The sequence below is a fragment of the Zootoca vivipara genome, chromosome 4 (assembly GCF_965207765.1).
Source record: "Zootoca vivipara chromosome 4, rZooViv2.hap1.1, whole genome shotgun sequence".
In the NCBI taxonomy this organism is placed as follows: domain Eukaryota; kingdom Metazoa; phylum Chordata; class Lepidosauria; order Squamata; family Lacertidae; genus Zootoca; species Zootoca vivipara.
In genome coordinates this window covers 18,926,620-18,947,497 of record NC_142587.1, presented here as the reverse complement: position 1 = coordinate 18,947,497, position 20,878 = coordinate 18,926,620, and the positions used below count along the sequence as shown (strand labels likewise).

Below are 20,878 nucleotides of genomic sequence, written 5' to 3'. Positions count from 1 at the left end.
TGGCTCTCAATGGCCCTGTATTGTTTCTTAATGGCCCTAGCTTGGCCAGGTCATTTTACATCCCGGTAGGCTAGCCCAGGAATTCCTCTGCAGCTTGCATTTCTCCCTTCACACTCCAAATAATCAAAAACCTATCATTTATTAATTTCTAGGGTTTAGGGCAGGCATCCCCAAACTGCGGCCCTCCAGATGTTTTGGCCTACAACTCCCATGATCCCTAGCTAACAGGACCAATGGTCAGGGAAGATGGGAACTGTAGTCCAAAACATCTGGAGGGCCGAAGTTTGGGGATGCCTAGTTTAGGGTGTTTCCCTCCCTGTCTCCTCTATGAGGAAGGGTTACAACATCGGGAGCTGTCTAGTTTTGAAAAAAAGGGGAGCATGGGATTACACGAGAGACCTATATATATACATGTAGCAGAAGTGGATAGGGGTAAGTTGTTCTTCCTCTGAATCTGGGGCCACCTGGTGAAGCTAGATGTTAGAAGATTCAGGATAGGCTAAGGAAAGCACTGCTTCACATAATGCTTGTCAGTGCTTTTTTCTAGAAAAAAATAGGTGCCAGTACTCACCATGAAATTGTTACAGTAAGTGCCACACTTTTTAACAAAAACAAAAAAGAGTTGCCGGTGCTGCGCATCCTTGAGTACCCCTTGAAAAAAAAAGCCACTGGTGCATGGTTAAACTAGGGAACTCTCTCCCACAAGAGACATTGATGGCACTGCAATCATGGATATGGTCATCAATGGTTACCAGTCAGATTGACTTTGTTCTGCCTTCACTGTTGAAAGCAGAATGCCATTTTCTGGAAGTCCCAGAGATGGGAATAGTGCTGTTGCCCTCAGGTGTGCCAAGTGGTGGGGTCTGAGGGGTCTTCAGCCTCCCCCATTTTTTTAAAGGAGGGGGCTGGACTCCCCCCAAATCCGTGGCCTGCTCTGCCTCCCTGCTGATGTTGCACGGGCAAGAGAAGGCCGAGCGGGGAGCCCAGCTCTGCGCTCCCCATTCCCCACCCCACGCGAGCACACAAGGGGGGGAAGGGGGGAATCTTCTGATGTTCTCATCTCAACTGGTCTGGCTTCAGATAAAGCTCTTCATCTAATGGGCAGGAAATAAAGATGCACTGAGTGTCTTCAAAAGTTCCTGCAATCTAGCTTAAAAAGTACTTTTCTCTTCTAGCAGCAGACACGGAATTCTTTCCTCTTCCTTGCCCTGACTTCATATAGGGCAGTCCTTTTGCAGAAGCTTGATGGCACAGTTTGGGATATCCAAAGACACACTGAGACCATGAGGCCACCTTATGCTTGCTAAAGAAAAGCAGGTATGAGTCTGGTCAATGCCTGGATGTATGACGGCTTTGGAATTACATGTACCCTGCCATCAGTTCTAGGGAGGAAAGAGGGTCATAAATGTAAAGAAAATAATTCAACACAACTAAATATAACAAGTTAGATTATCCCTCCTGCTTGCCACCTCGCCCTGCTTCCACTTGCTTCCGCATCTTCTTTCAACACTTTTTAAAAAATGATTCCGATAGGGATGTGAACCTGATTCCATTGTTTGCTCTTGCTTCTCTCTTCTCCCATCTCCTCTGAATCAATTGCTTTGCCAGTTGGGCATCTTCCTGCCTTGAATAAATCACATCCTCCCCCCCCCCCCGTTATTCAAGGCCGGTCATTAGCACCCCGGTTTCCCCACCCTACCCCCCTTCCTGAAATTATGAATGAAAAGCCTTGTTGTTCTTTACAAATAACTCAGGGTTCCTCAGTCAGTCAAATTCAAATGGGAAGTGACTGATGGACAAAGGGGGCTGTATGATGGACAGGCCACTCAGCAAGTCATCAGTGTTCACAGGAAGTTTTTTTTTTAAAAAGACACACAATATAGGTACTGCGGCTTGGGCGTTCTCTGTGGTCAGGGCTGCTTGAGCAAGGAGAGACATAACATAAGAAAGGAAGGGAGCAGCAGCAAGTTGCCAATAAAAGGCCAAGCAGAACTTCTGAACCTTTCCATGGAGACACCTCCACCTTCTGCTCCAGCCATCCTCATCAGAGCAGGCGGTTTGGGGGCGGGGGGCGGGGGGAGAGAAGGCAGGCACTGCCATTTAGTCAATTTTGAATGCAGAATGGGTCACATACTTGGAACAGCACACCCACCCGCTGAGCTTTCCGGCATTGTCCTGGGCCCCCTTTTCACAACAGGGGAAAAGGTAATTGACAGCCGGATTGTTCCGGCCGGACCCCTGCTGCTTTAAAATACTCCCAGGCCCCAGTCAAACCGTTGTCAATAATAGCTGTCAGAGGTGATGAGTGTAGAAGGAGGCTGTTCAGGAAGCGGTTTTGAGCCCTTCAAGTGGACAGGCCCGAGTGACTTCTCTGGTACCGTAGCTGCCACAGGCAAGCCCCCCCCTTCCTTCAAAACTAGCCTGCGAGCAATAAATCAAACTTGTTTCCTGGACTATACAAAGAACAGCTGGTTATTCCCCCCCTTTTTTTTAAGTCTTAAAAAAAAATTAAGCACAGGAAACCAGGCATGTCATAGTTTGGCAAAACAGTTTGGGTGATTTAGCCGTTGAACATCTCTCTCCCTCTTGCTCTCTGTCTCAAATGTTTTAGTCCTGGTCAGCTTCCCCTTCTCGGACTTTTTATCTACTGCCTTCCTTCACGTCTCCGTTTGCTGCTGCTGCGTTGTCCATAATTCATCTCCTGTCTCCCACACAGTGCAGGAAGTGCGCTGAGTAGTTTGCAAAGAAAATTGACCACAGTTCCCCGTTTTGGAGGGATCACATATTCCCCAAAGAGGAGTTGAACTTGTCTGGTCCGTTGATTTAAGAGCCCATAAAAGAGGCATTTGTGGAGTTCTGCAGGCTTGCATTGTTCAGGCTATTATGCTGTAGATAGAACAGCAAGCATGGCCGATGTTAAAGAGATCTCCACCCAACAGAAACTGCCGGGTCTGCCTATGGGGAATAGGCTGCCACACGGTCCTGCCAACCTTCTGTTCACTTGCCAGGGGCTGTTGAAACCTACTTTATAGAATCATAGAATCATAGAGTTGGAAGAGACCACAAGGGCCATCCAGTCCAACCCCCTGCCAAGCAGGAAACACCATCAAAGCATTCTTGACATATGGCTGTCAAGCCTCTGCTTAAAGACCTCCAAAGAAGGAGACTCCACCACACTTCTTGGCAACAAATTCCACTGTCGAACAGCTCTTACTGTCAGGAAGTTCTTCCTAATGTTTAGGTGGAATCTTCTTTCTTGTAGTTTGAATCCATTGCTCCGTGTTTGCATTAGTTACAAATAGAAATAATGAAGGGTGAGGTTAATATCTAGATCAGTACTTGTAGTAAAAGCATTATGATTTGCCAGCAACAAAGGAATGGTAAAGGCTCTTCTTTTAAAAAATTAAAAAATGCACTTCAAAAAAATGATGCAAAGATACTTTGCTGTTGAACTGTTTGCTGTTTATAGTTCTATATGGCAGTTTCTTAATAAAGGGGAAAGAAACGCACTGTAAATTAGCATTACCTACCAAGTTAGCTTAATCCTCAAGTGTGGAAGTTGGCAGGCACTTAAGACTCAAACTGTGCTAGCAGTCAGAAGGTCAATGATTTGTCATGGTCTCAAAGTCAGGTAAATAATCTAAACCTTGAGCAGAATCAAGCTTGGGGCAGAGGCCCCTTTGAGAGAAGGCAGAATAGTGGAAAGAGTGTTGGCATATGACCAAGGAGATCTGAGTTCTTCAAATCCTGTTTCAGTCCTGTAGCTCACTGGATGGCCTTAGGGCAGGATCACCTAGAGGAGTACTGGTTCTCTACCCCATGATATAATATCAGAGATTTTATTTGCCGTCCAGTAAAGGACAGACCCAACTTCTTAAGATAGAAAAAGAAATAGTGTTCAGGAGTCACAAATGAAGTTATTCCGTTTTGCTCTCACAACAGCCCTGCTAGGCAGAGAGATAGTGACTGTACAAACTAGATTTGGAGATTTGGGAACCCAATCTCCTTGGTCAAACCCCAAGATTTAGGATGAATGATCAGTCATGTCATTGAGGTGACCTTGAACTATTTGTATATGCAGAAAAACTCTGGTGCATATATTAATTAACTCACATGCCTAGTACTGGCCAGGCATCCCCAAACTGCGGCCCTCCAGATGTTTTGGCCTACAACTCCCATGATCCCTAGCTAACAGGACCAGTGGTCAGGGATGATGGGAATTGTAGTCCAAAACATCTGGAGGGCCGAAGTTTGGGGATGCCTGGTTTAGACACCTGGGTTTGATTATAACTAGCAGTCCATGGAGCCTGCTGGATCTTAGCATAAAGGTAAAGTGAAATTGTACTCTACATTTGCAAACCTCTTCTCCTCAAACTTAACATGAGTCAACAGTGTGATGCAGCAGCAGAAAAAGCTAACACTATTCTGGGCTGCATTGACAGAAGTATAGTGTAAAGATCAAGGGAAGTAATAATACTACTCTGTTCTGCATTGGTCAAACCATGCCTGGAATACTGTGTCCAATTCTGGGCACCACAGCTTAAGAAGGATGTTGACAAGCTGGATGGCCATCTGTCATGGATGCGTTGTGGGGGGGGGTTGGACTAGATGACCCTTGGGGGTATCTTCCAACTCTACGATTCTGTAATTCTATATATTCAGTGCTAGGTGATGGCACAGATTGCAGGCATTGCACATAGTTCTCAGCCACAAAGATTTCAGGGATGAGAAATACTTATAGTACTAATCTTCCTCTGCACCCTTCACATTGCCAGAATCTCTAGCCTTCCTTTTCTCTTGCATTGGGAGGAATGATTGTTATTTGAGACGTAGGGACCAGAAAAAGTCAGTTAACACTGGATACTGTTAATCTGCTGTTTGTGCAAGTCGTTGGATCTTAGTGCGCTAGCAGTTGCATAAAACTAATTTTGCTATTTATATTTATGGAGACTGGAAGAAGTTCTCTTGCCCACAGTTCATGCAGGCATAAAGCTTACAGTCTGGAAGGGGGACAAAGGCCACCAAGGAGAAATAGCTCCTTTAGTTTGAGAACCCACAAAAAATAAGTGTGCTGTACTCCCCCTGCTGGCTTAATGGTAACAGCTAGCCAGAGAAACCTTGTACTGTACATCCCAAAATAGGATTGATACTGTACCCTAAAGAGGAAATGGCTGCCCCTTTAAATATTGAAACTTTTAATCAATTAAGTGGTTAAGTTAAACAATGTGACCTCCTTTCAACTGCCTTAAAGCCAAACCTGAGGAATCAGGCAAAACATTTTTAAATATATGAATACTTATAAAAACTGTAGATGGGAGGCAAAATCTCAGAAGAGGTATTCCCCGTTTATATATAATTTTTATTAAATATTTTCATTGTTTACAAATGTACATTGTCTATTTTTAACAGGACTCTTCTACTGCTGCCTGTGATATACTGTATACACAAACCTAAACACAAAGAAAGTCTCCCCCCCCCTTCAAAGGGATTGTTTCAGCCCAATGGAAATTTATTCAGATTTCAATGATAAAGACTCATCTGGATAATCCACAGGACAATTTCTTTAACTGGGTTGCAGGCTGCAGTCCTTAAAGAGTGATTTAATAAGAGCCAGCCACAAGGTTGTTAGCTTACTTGACTTTGAGGAATTTGTTAGAAGACGGATTGCCACCTTTTTTAACTGGCCATGCTCCCGAGCCCTTAAAAGTGACCTGACATGCTGAAATGAAGAAAGTGACAAATTTCTCCTCATTTTCTCTTCATGGCAGGGAAATAATTGACTCCTTGATTTATTATTATTATTGGGCTGCTTGCTATCATCAAAGCAGCAGGAATACACCCTTGTGCAAATTAATTGAAACAAACAATGTAGTTCATTGCACAAAACTCACATATACATACATTAGCAACGGATATGACCTCCGCTGTTTTTAAGCAGCATTTGAACACGGTTTGGCGTGGAGTCTACTAGTTTTGAACACTCACTGTTGATTTTCGGATCCCTGTGCCACACTTGAATCAGCAGCTGAACGAGCTTCTCCATAGTCATACAGTCTACAGCAGGCATCCCCAAACTGCGGCCCTCCAGATGTTTTGGCCTACAACTCCCATGATCCCTAGCTAACAGGACCAGTGGTCAGGGATGATGGGAATTGTAGTCCAGAACATCTGGAGGGCTGAAGTTTGGGGATGCCTGGTCTACAGCATGGAGGCGACCTTTGCATATAGCCCACAAATTCTCAGTGGGATTTACTTCCCAGGAATTCCCTGGCCAATCAAGTACCTATATTTGCTGCTCTGTCATGAATTTCTTCACCACTTTCGATGTGTGACAGGGGGCTAGGTCCTGCTGCAATATCCCAGTACCATAAGCATACCTCTTTTCCAGCTCTGGAATAACTCTTTCGTAGAACCTCAATTTATTGTGGCGAGTGCATAATTCCTTCTATTGGCTGCAGGCTTCCGACACCATAATGATCAACTCACTTTTCCTGTTTGTTTTTAGTACTGTACAGGATTACGAGTATGATAGAAAACATGCTTTGTTTCAATTAATTTGCACAAGGGTGTAGGACCTTGTTAAAAGAGAGAGAGAGAGAGTTGGCAATCTCAGTTGGAAGTGCAAGTGAAAAAGAACACAATAATGACACTGCTTTGATCCAGGTTCAATCGGGGAGATATTCCCCCATTTGAAACCCTGGAGAACTGCTTCTAGTCCATTTGGCCAATATCAGCTTCCCACTCCTGCTCTAATGTGAGGTTCAAGAGGGCCCCAGAATATCTGGTGGATGTTCCTAACATGAAAGCCACAACCCCATAGAGGTGCAATGGAGATTCAGCTGCCACAGTATGCAGATAGGAGTTGCTTGGGGTTATACCCTCTGGCAAACCAAGAGCAGAGATATGTAGCCATGAAAGAATGCCAATGGAAAATCAACCTTGGGCAAGCTTAGCAGTTTCAGCATTTTTAGCTTTGTTTACCAAATGCTAGTATAGCAAACATGATAAATTAGATCGCTCTCAAGGGCATCATAAAATTCACCAATGCACATTTTCTGATTTAATCGCTCTATATGCAAATCACCCTCCTTTGCACCGGAAACATTTCCAGGTCGAACTTATCTTGCAAACCCTGCATCTCTGCCCAACAGGCAGGATTGCAGCCTTGTTCTTCAGTGATTTGTGCATGATCTGTGTCAACAGATATCCTATACGGGTCTAGGGGCATGCAATGGCACGGTAACACAAATTCCAGCCACACTTTCCTCTGAAATGGATGCACAAAGCTAGGGACAAGCTAGGCAAAACGTGTAGTTATGAAACAGCGATGGAAATGACCAAGAAGACTCTTAAAAATATCGGAAGAGTCATGCTATGCTACCGTAAGGACATTGAAGCTGCTGTCCTGCTCTTTTAAAATGTCGGATTTCCTGTGGGTGATGGCGTCATGCTGACATAAAACTAAAGCAAATGGACAGAATGTGGGCTACTCCATGGGAAAACTCTAGTAGGAAAGTGCTGAAGTTGGCCTGAGAGACTTTGGGGTGGGGGGCAGTCATTGTAGCATCCTAAAGTCAGAGAGGGAAAGATAATCTATGTCACCTGTGCGCCCCTCCCCCCCCCGGTGTTGTTGGTCTCCCATCAGCTGCTGTCAGCGTGGCCAATGGTCAGAGAAGGATGAGGAGTGTTCCAGAAACATCTGGGAGGGCAAAGATCTCTGCTATTTGCAGCTGCCATTCTGCAGTGAATGTGTTCTCAGCACAGAGCCATAAAAGGTGATAAGGCTTTCTAAATAATGTCCTTCCTTCCTTCCTTCCTTCTATAAAAAACCCTCTTCTAAATGCTCTCCTTTGATGGACAGCTGAAATCTACATAACATCCTCGGCAGCCTGAAACTCCTGAAAGTAATTAGAGGGATAGTCTCCCATTACGTCTCTTTGATCATAGAGATTAGTGGAAATGCCTTGTGGGTACCTTTTGCTCATCTTCTTGCCAGTGCTGAATTGTTAGTAAAGACGCATAGTTGTTTTTTTTTTTTAAAAAAAAAAAGGAACAAAAGAAAAAAAGAAAATCCCTCCTGTCTATACTATTCAAGTTAAGCGTCTATGGGAACTTGCTGCTAGGCTACTTTTCACGATCCCTTTTGATTATGTTGACTGCGACAGTTGCAAATATCTGGGCTGCACATATTATCTTCCTTTTGTCTTTTGGTGTCCCCAGCCCTGGTGGGGTGTGTCTCTGGGGTGGGGTGTAGAAAATGAAGGGCACCCAATTAAACAGGCAGCAGATTTTTTTAAAAAAAAGGTTCTTTCCTTTTTCTTTTTAATATAAGCACTTTTTAAAAAAGCAACCTTTTTTTGGTAGAGAATTGTAGAGTTGAAAGGGACCCCAAGGGTCATCTAGTCCAACCCCCTGCAATGCAGGAATCTCAGCTAAAGCATCCATGGCAGATGGTCATCTAACCTCCCCTTAAAAATCTCCAAGGAAGGAGAGTCCACAACCTTCTGAGGGAGACCGTTCCACTGTTGACCAGCTTTTACTGTCAGAAAGTATTTCCTGATGTTTAGTGGAGTCTCCTTTCTTGAAACCATTGGTTCGAGTCCTACCCTCCAGAGCAGGAAAAAAACAAGCCTCTTAACTCTTCCATGTGACAGCTGCCCCCCATCAAGTAAATGAATACAAAATACTTAACTAACTGAGCTCCCCCCCCAAACATAAAGCTTGTCCTCCGGAACATAAATCCTGGCTACATACCGGTACATGGTGACAGCCCTTGAGATATTTGAAGATGGCTATCATATCTCCTCTCAGTCTCCTCTTTTCCAGGCTAAACTCATCCGGCTCCTTCAACCGTTCCTCAGAAGGCTTAGTTTCCAGACCCTTGATCATCTTGGTTGCCCTCGGCTGCACACATTCCAGCCTGTCAACACCCTTCTTAAACTGTGGTGCTCAGAATTGGGCACAGTATTATTCCAGGTGTGGTCTGACTAAGGCAAAATAGAGTGGTACTCTAACTTCCCTTGATTGGGGCACGAGACTTCTGTTGATGCAGCCTAGAATAGCATTAACTTTTTTCATTGCTGCATCACACTGTTGACTCATGATCATATTGTGGTCCACCAAGATCCCTAGATCCTTTTCACATGTACTGCTAAAAAGCCAGGTGTCCACCATCTTATATTCATGCATCTGGTTCTTCTTTCCTAAATGCAGAACCTGTCGTTTGTCCCTATTAAAATTCCTTTTGTTAGCAAGCGCCCAGTTCTCCAATCTGTTAAGGATAGTGAGTGGCAGTTTAGTGCCATGGTCCAGCCTGTCAGCTCAGAGCCAGAGCCTGCTGTTCTGCCAGATGATGGGATGCACCAGTCTCAAGACACTGAGCTGGAGCCCATTGAAACAGAATATTCTGAACTGGAGCCAGGATCTCCGTGAACTCTGCTTCCCCTGAGCTCAGGGAGCCAAGTGTCTTCCATGCTACCAAGCTGTTTCCAATGGTACATGCAGTGTGCCAAGTGAGAGGCTGAGAAGGAGAGACGGAGCCCTCATCACTAGGCCTTTAAGCATCTCCATTTCCATTCTTGGTGGACTGAAGGCCAAGGTTCATAAGCCTTCTGTTCATCTCCAGATGGTTTATTTTTTCCATGCAAGCTGCTTACTTGGACCTCTGTATCGTGGCAGGGCACTTAGAAGAAGCCTTGCTTTTTCTCTTACACACATGAAAGATGCTCTCTGTTGTGCGACACATGTGGAGTTATCCTTTTTTTTGCAGTTTATATTTTATTAAATTTTCAAAAATTCCACATATACACACCAAAACATAATATTTTTTCCTTTGATTTGATCAACTTCCCCTTCCATTTTCCATGGTGTTTTTAATTTCTCCCCCTCGCTTCACCCTGTCTTCCCTCTCTTAAATCATAACCACCATACCATAATCTCTAATTCATCCTATTGCTCATAGTTCAAATCCTGATTGGGAATTCATCATACTATAATATTTCTTTAAATATGCTGAAAAGGACTTCCATTTGTCCACAAAACAAAACAATCATCATTAGGTTCTCTTATTTTTGCAGATAGCTCTGCCAATTCCACATGGTCCATCACTATACTTACCCTGAAAATGATGTATAGATGGTATTTAACACCTAACAAACTCTCTAAAATGTATAAGAAGGTTCCTTCGGAAGTGTAAACAAGTAGATGGATTTCCTCCCACATGCAGTCGTTATCTAAACACAATGAGATTGGGTTGTATCCAATGCCTGCAGGAGTTTTGTTCCACTTACACAACAGTACACTGTCTTCCTCTCCTCTTGCTGTGTGCCCTGCAAATCATCTGCAGATGTTCCCCAAACCATCTGGAGCAGTTTTTGAGGGTGGTGATGGGAGGCTGCAGGAGAGAGGAGCAGGAATTTCTGTTGCATAATCTGATGTCTATTACAGGACGCGGGATTTCTGATGCCATAACCTCAGCTGAGCCCAGATGTATTTGGAGATCTGCCTATTCCACAATTCCCCTGAGTTGAGAAAGCATAAGGAGTATCTACTCTAGATTAATTAATCTGGAATAAAATGAGATATTCTATAATTGATTGTTCTGCACCAAAAATTGCTTTCTCTTCCAAGTTTTGGATAAATACCACCATCCAAAATGTTTTCTTCCTAAATTTCCCTTTTATTTGCAATAAAGCAATTCATTCCATTTTATATTCTTGCTTTTAAGTGCCATTCCACTAAGCTTCACTTTCCCTTTTATATATAATAATGAACTTTATTTATGGTTGCTATAATCCTAAATTCAGGTAGGTAACCGTGTTGGTCTGACGCAGTTGAAATAAATTAAAAAATTACCCAGAACAAGCTTAGTTGGTCTCTAAGGTGGTACTGGTCTCTAAGGTGGTACTGGACAATTTTTTAAGGTATCTGAAGAAGTGTGCATGCACATGAAAGCTAATACCCAGAACAAACTTAGTTGGTCTCTAAGGTGCTACTGAACAATTTTTTAATTTTTAATTTATAATCCTAAGTGTATTTGTTTAATGCTATTTACACTTGTTGTGGAATATAATGGATTTTGCTTTTTAAAAAATAAAATAAAATAAAATCATCATCATATTCTGTCGGCTTCCAAACGACTTTAGCTTCTGTCTTAATTTAAGTGTTGGAAGAGCATAACAGATTATTTAAGTAAGTGAAAGTTCTCCACTTCCCTTCCTCCCAGCTTTAAAAGCCTGTCTAACAGGCTTTGCCAGTTCTCAAACCTCAAAGGTTGGCAACCTCTCTTCTTAAGTGGAGACAGCCTAATCCAAATACTTGGCTCTTCTTGCAGAAAGCGTTCTACTGATCTGTGAATTTGAAACCCTCCTGTCTCTTCTATCAGATCATCTACTGGTTCGTTTCCAGTATCTCTCTACTCCTTTCTTCACCCTTGTTTAGCAGTGGCAAAATCTCTGAAGAGATTCCATGCTGAGTTTCCAGTTCAGTTGCTTCTCACTTGCTGAAGTAATCCTTGATTATACAACCTTCTTTCGGTGGTGTGGTATGTTCACATGCAGAATACAACTAAGGTTATAAGAATGCCATTCTAATGCTGATCATAGGATAGATCTGTAGTTCTCTAACTTTGTGGCTTTGAGGACCGGTTAAAAAATGCTGGGAGCCATGGGAGACTAAAATAATTTCCCCTGCTTTCTGCCACAGCATCATCGTCAGCTGGGCTTTCAGGAAAATCATACAAATGTGAGCATTTCCAAAGAAGTAGCCATGTTTGCCTCTTGCAGCAAACCAGCCAAGACTATTATGGAACTTTAAAGACCAAGAAATATATTATAAAAAGGTAAAGGACCCCTGGACGGTTAAGTCCAGTCAAAGGCAACTGTGGGGTTGCAGTGCTCATCTCACTTTCAGGCCAAGGGAGCCGGCATTTGTCCGCAGACAGCTTTCCGGGTCATGTGGCCAGCATGACTAAACTGCTTCTGGCGCAACAGGACACTGTGACGTAAGCCAGAGCACACAGAAACACCATTTACCTTCCTGCCGCAGCGGTACCTATTTAATTGCACTGGCATGCTTTTGAACTGCTAAGTTGGCAGGAGCTGGGACAGAGCAACGGGAACTCACTCTGTCACAGGAATTTGAACTGTTGACATTCTGATCGGCAAGCCCAAGAGGCTCAGTGGTTTAGACCACAGCACCACCCGCATCCCTAAATATATTATAGACCTTTGCTGATTCACTTCCCCAGATATTTTTCAGCATCCTATTCTTTAGAACATAGAGCATGAGAAAAGCCTGCTAAATCTGGCCAATGGCTCATATAGCATCCTGTTCACACAGTGGCCAATCAGATACCTGTGGAAACCCGACATTGATTTGGCCCTCTTGACTGTGCCTTTCAACATCCTTTTTACCAGTCTCCTCATTCTGGGCAAGTTTCCTCTTTGGAAATCAAATGTTGGATTTTTTTTTTTGCAACCACCCATTTCACCTAACCACATTTGCATCTCTCACTGGGTCCTCTGCCATACTCAAGATTAAGTCCAGTATTGCTACCCCTCTGGTTGATTCCAACACCAACTGTTCATTTAAGACATATTTAAATTTTACCTGTTTGCCACAGCTGGTAGCCAGTCTATGTGAGAGTCACTTACGGACTCCCTGTTAAGACCGTTTTTATGTAAAAGGGGAGAGAGACTGTGGTTGTGCCCTGCGGAAAGAAGTTAAGACTAAGAAAGACCTTTCTTTTCCTCGGGAGCCGACAGCCCAGACAACCCAGTGAGCTGATCAGGATTTATAAGTCAAATTTTATTTCTATCTTTATTTCTGGACTTTTTGGAAATTCCTTTTTGGTTTATATGCTTTTGAAATGCGAGTTCGAACTTTATTTTTAATAAGACTTGAAGAATGCAGCCAGCTTGTTAAAATGGAGTCGAGAAAATAAACTGCGACCATATTCCACCCCATGTGACAAGTTTTGACCTTGACAGGATTGAACTATGTCAACAAAAAGGTATTCGCCTGAGTTCCAGCGGACTGTTTTGACCTTAATGTGGGAAGTAAGAATAGAACTATGTCAAGAGGAGACACAACAGCAAGAGTTACAGCAACAATTCCAGATGGTGATGGCAGAATATGACTTCTTAGAGGATGAAGCTATTGAAACTGAAGAAGACGAGTGTGAGAATGACAATGATGGGGACTGTGATTTGGAAGGGAAAGATGAAGATGAGGACTGTGATAATATAACACAAAATGAAGCCCACCAGGAAAAAAAATGATGATTTTACTCTACAAAAAGTCGGATGGAGTGCCTCCCCTTCGAGGGGGGCACGATTGGATTTACTGGAACTCCAGAATGCCCACAGGGAAGAGGGAAAAAATAGGCAGAGAAGAGAAGAAGCTCAGGGGTCTTGTATGGAGGCCTGGATGGCAAAAGGCTGTAAACAGGGGGTGGGGTGAAGGGAAAGTGAAGTTGTGATTATAAGGATGGATTAACAGGATTATAACTGGACTGCTGACTACGGAACTTGCTGGATTGGGGGGGTGGAGCCGGTAATCGGGGATGTAAGGTTAGATTGGGAATAGTTATAGTTTTAAAAGTGAATTGATTTTGGAAAAAGGTGAAAATATGGAGGCTTATAGAGGGGGTAAAAATTAGGCACGGGAAGAAAAAATGGGAGTTTGATTTTTCAGTGATTGGACATCAGGTGAAAATGATAATAGCTAATTTAAAAGTAGTATAAGGTATAAAGGTGTATTTTATAAAATAAGAAACTGTTGAAGATGATAAAAAAGGGAGGAAAACCGGGGAAGGGGGGAGGGTGGGGAAGCCCACAAAATATGGTTTAAATTATGAATGGAAGAAAGATTTTTTTTGTTTTTTGTTTTGTATTGTCTTTTTTCTTTTTTGTCACTTTTTTCTTCTCTTTTTTCTCTTTTCTCTTTTTTTATTCTTTTTTTGGTATGACAATAGATGGTTGGATGGATGACCTCCTGCGTACTGCCCTGGTTTACTGGAGCTTCCTGGTGGCAGGGGGGGGCTTCGGGGGCAGGGGAGGGGGAGGAGGACAGAAACCCAATCATAAAATGGACCACTTCTGACTGTTCACCTGCGTGGGATACTTCGGTGGCAGGGGAGGACCCATGGAGGGGGGTGGGAAGAAGGTGGAAAAGGTGTTCATGTATGTACCGTCTTTTGTAATTTGTAAAATCAATAAAAATTATGCTTTAAAAAAAAAAAGACCGTTTTTATGGAAGACAATCTTACTTGGCTACGAGTGATTGCAAAAGAAGAAGAAAGATTATACTACAATGTCTCCTGTTTTTCATGCTTCCATGATCTCCATCTTTATCTCAAGATCTCCCTGGACTTTTTTATTTTTACATTGTTGTAACTTGGCCCGAGACCTTATGGTTGAAGGGTTGGTAAGAAATAATGATGATGATGATGAAGATGGTGTATTATTCTGAGTAATGGGTACAGATGTACATGACTGGCGGTGGTGGAAATTGTAAGCAGTGGGGTAAGAAGGAAATGGAATGGAGTAAAAACAGAGCCAATGATAATTACACATTAAAGGTAAAGGGACCCCTGACCATTAGGTCCAGTCGTGACCGTCTCTGGGGTTGTGGCGCTCATCTTGCGCTATTGGCCTAGGGGGCCAGTGTACAGCTTCCAGGTCATGTGGCCAGCATCACAAAGCCGCTTCTGGCAAACCAGAGCAGCACACGGAAACGCTGTTTACCTTCCCGCTGTAGCAGTACCAATTTATCTACTTGCACTTTAAGGTGCTTTCAAACTGCTAGGTTGGCAGGAGCAGGGACCGAGCAACAGGAACTCACTGCGTAGCGGGGATTCAAACTGCTGACCTTCTGATTGGCGAGCCCTAGGCTCTGTGGTTTAACCCACAGCGCCACCCTTGTCCCAATTATGCATTAAGTAAACAATAAAAGTAGCTGATAACACAAGCATCCAGGCCTTGATAAATCAATTAACATATGCAGTGTGATAAAAATCTGTTGTTTCCTTGCAATCCACAAGTTATAGCACTGAACTTCTTGATGCATTGTAATTCATTTTGCAGCCTTCCTTTGAAGTTCCTTTTCTCAAAGACGGCCTTCCCAGTGGCTTTTCTGTACTGCCATTCAAGTGTGAGAATTGTGTCCATTCCCCCCCCCCCTCACATGGAACCTAAAATGTCTACAAAAGTATCATTTCTTGAAACGAAAATAGAATGGAAAGGAACCCCATTGAAGGAAGCTTCAATTTACCCATCAAAACTCCTTGAAAAGATTTGCACAGAAACAAGAAGATGGGTTGCAAAACAAAAACGCCTCAAATAGATTGTGTGTGTATGAAACCTGACAGTCTTGGCTGATCTTATAGAAATGCAACCTTTTTACAATCCTTTAACCAATCAAATCCAAGTCAAACCTCGACCTCAGATAGAGAATTGCTGCACATGGAAGTTCTACTTTTGACAAACAGTATATTTTTACTGGAAGGGATGCTCATTTTCCCTTTGATCATACAGTCAGTAATAATACTGCTTAGGATCCCTCAAATGATCTTTTACTCTCTGCGTACTTTTTTATGCCCTTTAAGAACAAATGTGTTGTGTGTGTGTGTGATGTGTATGCAAACACAAAGGTGGGATGTGTGTGTTGAACTGAGTCTGACCCAGTTGAAAGATAGCCTGGTTTCGCCTCTGTCAAGTGGAAAGAAAGATCTTCAAACCCAGCTGATATTTTTTCTTTTTTAATAATATTTTTTATTAGTTTTCAGTTGCAGTCCAATAATAGTCTCATTATAACAAGACCAATTTATAATACAATTATGAATACCAATAGTTCAAATACCAAATTTTGTAATTTAGATAAAGTGACCCCCCGCATGCTAGATTTGGCTGTTTTATTATTATTTTTATTTCTGCGTTCTAAAATCTTATTAATTTTAATCATATTCCCTTATACAACAACAGCAATATTAGTACTGTAACTTCTATTTGTGTTGACACATCAAATGATTTATAAAACTGCAAGTGAGGAACACAAACAATATCCTTGTTCCTCCTGTGGGTGGCAATTATTCTGTCTGGGCAGGGCCGGTACTAAGTTTTTTGGCGCCCTAGGCGAGGTCACCTTCTGGTGCCCCCCCCCAAGTGTGAATGGCAGGAGGGATGAAAAGGGGCACAGAGCCCATGTTGTTGGCCTGGGCAGCGGATGCTGTCTCCATGCCGCTGCCGGCGCCGCTTCCTTCCTGCTCTCGGCCGCTTCCTCCCACTCTTGCAGCCAACCAGAAGCTGCAGGAAAGAAGCGGTGCCGGCAGCAGCACAGAGACAGCGGCCGCTGCTGCTGTGCGCGCCTTCTGGAGGCTGGCCTGGGAGGAAGCGGCCGGGAAGCTTCCTCCATTCCGTGCTTCGTTCTTTTGTAACTTTAACAACAGCTGCAAAAGTCACTCTGTCCCAGTATATATTACCTGTTGTCACCATTTTCCCTCTCAGCCTGGGAAGAAGAGCGGTCTGTCGAATTGCAGGTGATGTCAAACCCAGCTGATCTAGACCTTTAATAATAATCTAGAGGTGAAAGATTGTGTATCTCATGAGCACCTCTCTGACCTGAGTAATTTCCCTGCGCAGGATTTAATTTTTTTTTTGTGGAGGGTTGGCTGTGATTACTTCACTGAATGCCCAGCTCTTAAATTTTCTTCACCTTAACTAAATGCATCTACATGTCACAGCTCCTTTAAAACGAGGCGATAGAATAATAGTGTTGATTCATTGCTTGACTGCTCACTTTTATAGCTGGTCCTCTTTCTTGTATACTTCATGGCAGTGTGCTTCCTCCAGCTTTCTGATGGTTGAGTCCGAGACATGCTCCCCCCATCCACCCGCCAAATTAAGATTCCAGGCACAGTTTCACTCTTGCATCCAAAAAAGTTTACTCTTAGGACATATAAACCTAAGGACCAACCTAGATGTGTTAATTCCATATTTGCATTTAGCATGCAGATTTAAAAGCAATGCAAACAGCATCATCTGAAGGGGAAGGTGTGCTATATAACGGGATCAGAGCTGGCATGGAGAAGGAATTTAACCACTTCATCTCCTGATCCAGTGCTAAGCAGTTGGAAAACATACAGTATCTCCTCTGAAGCTACTCTTTCTGTTGGGAGGAAATTTTCCATTGGTGCCACTGGAAGATTTACCTGCAAAGCAAATGTCCATTTCAGGAGAAGAGTTTCCTTCAGTATTGCAGCAGGGGAGAGAAAGGGGTAGTCATAGCTGTCAACTTTCGGATTTGAAAATAAGGGATCAGCAGCCTCACCTGTCCCGGGGACAGTCTACGGCAGTGTTTCTCAACCTTTTTTTGGGCCAAGGCACACTTGTTCCATGAAAAAAATCACGAGGCACACCACCATTAAAAAAGTTAAAAATTTTTAACTCTGTGCCGCCCTATATTGACTATATAATTATGACTGTAAGAAACACTTGCCAATTGCTGTGTTGGTTGCAATCTCCTGTAATAAGGCTTCACAAGCTGCTGATTTCTCTGCCAGCACAATCCTTTGCTCAGCAAGTTTCAGGTTGAGCTCATCCAGCCAGCTTCTTTAAGTTTGTCTGAAACGACCCTCCCGTGGTGGTGGCTGTTGAGAGCTGCGATCGCCCCGCGTCGTGACCTGGCCGGCTTCCTTTCCGGCGGGTCAGCGTTGTATATTGGCGACCGCCAGGCACATGACAATGCAAATCGCCCTTCTCGCCGCCGCACGTCACGGCACACCAGCCAGCGTCTCGCGGCACACTAGTGTGCCGCGGAACAGCGGTTGAGAAACGCTGGTCTACGGTATATCTAACAATCCAGGATAGCAGCGGGAAATGGTGCTGGAATAAGGGAATTTCCAGCAAAAAAAAGGGAAGGCTGACAGCTATGGGGTAGGTTCTCTCTCCATCCCAGATGTTAGCCTGTCAGATGTCTCCACAGTTGATGCCATTTGCATTTTTTTTAAACCTGCACTTAAGATGCAAAGGTGCATTTAGACTCAGTTAGATCAGTCCACTAACTTTGGTCCCGCCTGAATCCCTGCTCTCCATTTCAGAAACATTGCTTTAGTCAGGGCTGCAGAGAGGAAACCCAGATCTGAAGAGAGACGGGGATCCTTTTGAATCCCTTCTCCTGCACCAACCTCAAATGCTTCGGGGGGGGGGGAGACATATCACATTCAAGTACATGGGATGTCAACATCATAGATACAGTTGTTCCTTCCTCATCACAATGTTACTAAGATGCCCCCCCCCCCGAATTAAAAATAGGCATATGCTTCATTCTTATACTACCCAAGGCTGTGTAAGCAAAGAGGGCTCAAGACATTGCGGTACTTGAGGTGGTACCAAAAGAAGCAAAATCATGAACCAATTTTTTTAAAACCATTTTGTATATCAACATCATTTGAGTCAGGCTGCTTCACCCTGTCTAACGGTAGGGCTGGCCCAGCGTCTCAGGCTGCATAGGGTTGCCATACATCCAGAAATTCCTAGATATGTCCTCTTTTGGGGATCCAACATGCCCATCCAGGGGGGATTTTACATTTTAAGGCAAATGTCCTGGATTTGGGGTTTAATAAGTTTCTCTGTGTGTGGACGGTTCTGGTTCAGCATCTGGCGCGGGCGACCCAGGTTGTGGCGTGGGCAACTCTGGCTCAGTGGCAGGGGAAGGGCTGTTGGGCGATTGCCCTAAAAAAGCTCACCAACTTTTGTGTCCAGATTTTTACCTCTTGAAATATGGCAGCCCTAGCACACCCACCCAATGACTGGACCCAGGTGGCGCTGTGGTTAAACCACTGAGCCTAGGGCTTGCTGATCAGAAGGTCGGCGGTTCGAATCCCTGTGATGGGGTGAGCTCCCGTTGCTTGGTCCCAGCTCCTGCCAACCTAGCAGTTCGAAAGCACGTCAAAGTGCAAGTAGATAAATAGGAACCGCTACAGCGGGAAGGTAAACGGCGTTTCCATGTGCTGCCCTGGTTTGCCAGAAGCAGCTTTGTCATGCTGGCCACATGACCTGGAAGCTATACGCCGGCTCCCTCGGCCAATAATGCGAGATGAGCGTGCAACCCCAGAGTCGGTCACGACTGGACCTAATGGTCAGGGGTCCCTTTACCTTTAGCACACCCACCCAAAGGATTCTGGGAACTGTAGCTTAAGAGTGCTGGGAATGGCAGCTCTATGAGGGGGTAAACTACAGTTCCCGGGGCTCTTGGGGAGACATCATGTGCTTTAAATGTGTGGTGTGTATGCTGCCTACTGGTAAGAGCTAAAATAGGTGTGATATGGGAGTCCTATGACTGGAGCTCTTGGCGTCTTTTTCTGCCACCCCAAAAAGCAATTGCAAGAGGAGCTGACTTTACCATTAGGCAGCTGCTAAACATTTTAATTCTGAGAACCACAGACTGTCAGACATATCAATAACGGCAACCGACACTGCTATGTTAGCAAAGAGAGAATTTAACGCTGCATGGACTCTACCTGGAGGACGGTACCAAAATCACTTAGCTTCATTAAATGAAATTCTTCAAAACATCCTGTCCTTAAAACCTATGTTTTGTTAATCACATCAGGGTATATGCTATTTTAGTAATTAACTGAACCCTAAAAGGAATCTGGCGTGCTGCTTGATGCTTTTCCATTTTACAGGTTTTTCTCTACTTCCATGAGGACTAGAAGCATTGTTTTGGACAAAAAGAGAGCAAAGATAATCCAGATTGCAGGGAGAAAACTCTACCAGACACAGAAGTGCCCTGGTGATGGGCCCAATCTGGATACCTAAGGGGAGATTCAGCTTGTGGTTTTCCTCTTCCACTTCTTAATATTTTGGTCTCGGGTGAATCCGCATACAAAGGCTTTCTTGCTCTTGTTGGAATGAGAGGCTTTTATTTCTCTGATTGCAGGCTAGCTTGCCAAGAAACAAATTCGCACTGGAGAACATCACTTTAATTTATTTATGGGACACAGATGTCATGGAAGTCTGTCCTCTTCTCAGGCTTTTTTGGAAAGCGTCGGGGCTGACCCAACGCAGCAGAGTTCATATGGCAGAGAGGCAAACTTGGCCAGGAAGCAAAGGCAATAGTCACTGCAAACCCCTGAACCAAAACATTCCATTGGTGCTTGAATTTCCCTATAATTTGTGTGGATTCCCTTTTTTTTTTCAATGGAGCTAGCAGTGGATAACTGGCTTAGTGCAGTCAGACAAAACAACTGTTCTATTCATTCAGTAATTAGATGATAGCAGTAATGCATGCTTTATGGTTTCCGTTCTTCATTCTTGCCTTGCTTTTGAAAGCCCTTGGAGACAAATGTTGGGATGTTTGGCAAAAGGGAGTCGAAAAATATCCTGCCTGTGTGTGTGTGTGTGTGTGTGTGTGTGTGTGTGTCTTTAAAAAAAATTAGGGTTGCTAATAAGTCCTGTTCTCAAAAGCTAAACATTAGCTCAGCTTAGCAGAAAAAGACCAGCCAAGGGAAAAAACAAATCTACGATCATTATGAGGATGAACTTTTGCTTTTCTATGTTTAAGTTTATGGAGGAAAGCTCTCATTCTGTTTTATCACCAACATATGCCCTAATTTAGAATAAAACTAAGAATATCTTTAATGTAAATAATTCTAAGTAGAGCTAAGCTGAACCAGTCTTGCTCTATAAATGGCACAGGGGACAGAGCGAGAGAGGGAGGGAGGGAGAATAGGAAGCCCAGGACTATCTAATACTCTTTAAACCAGGCATCCCCAAACTTCGGCCCTCCAGATGTTTTGGACTACAATTCCCATCATCCCTGACCACTGGTCCTGTTAGCTAGGGATCATGGAAGTTGCAGGCCAAAACATCTGGAG

At 43.7% G+C, this 20,878-nt stretch overlaps 1 long non-coding RNA gene across 1 annotated transcript in view; it reads left to right on the top strand.

Annotated features, from left to right (window-relative positions):
• The window catches only part of LOC148685851 (uncharacterized), a 30,095-nt gene extending 10,189 nt beyond the window's left edge, over positions 1 to 19,906 (top strand). Inside the window, exons 2-3 of the long non-coding RNA XR_015949459.1 lie at positions 17,177 to 17,275; positions 19,688 to 19,906. This is a non-coding gene — a long non-coding RNA (uncharacterized LOC148685851). The remainder of the gene's footprint in view (positions 1 to 17,176; positions 17,276 to 19,687) is intronic.
• Positions 19,907 to 20,878: the final 972 nt, after the last annotated feature.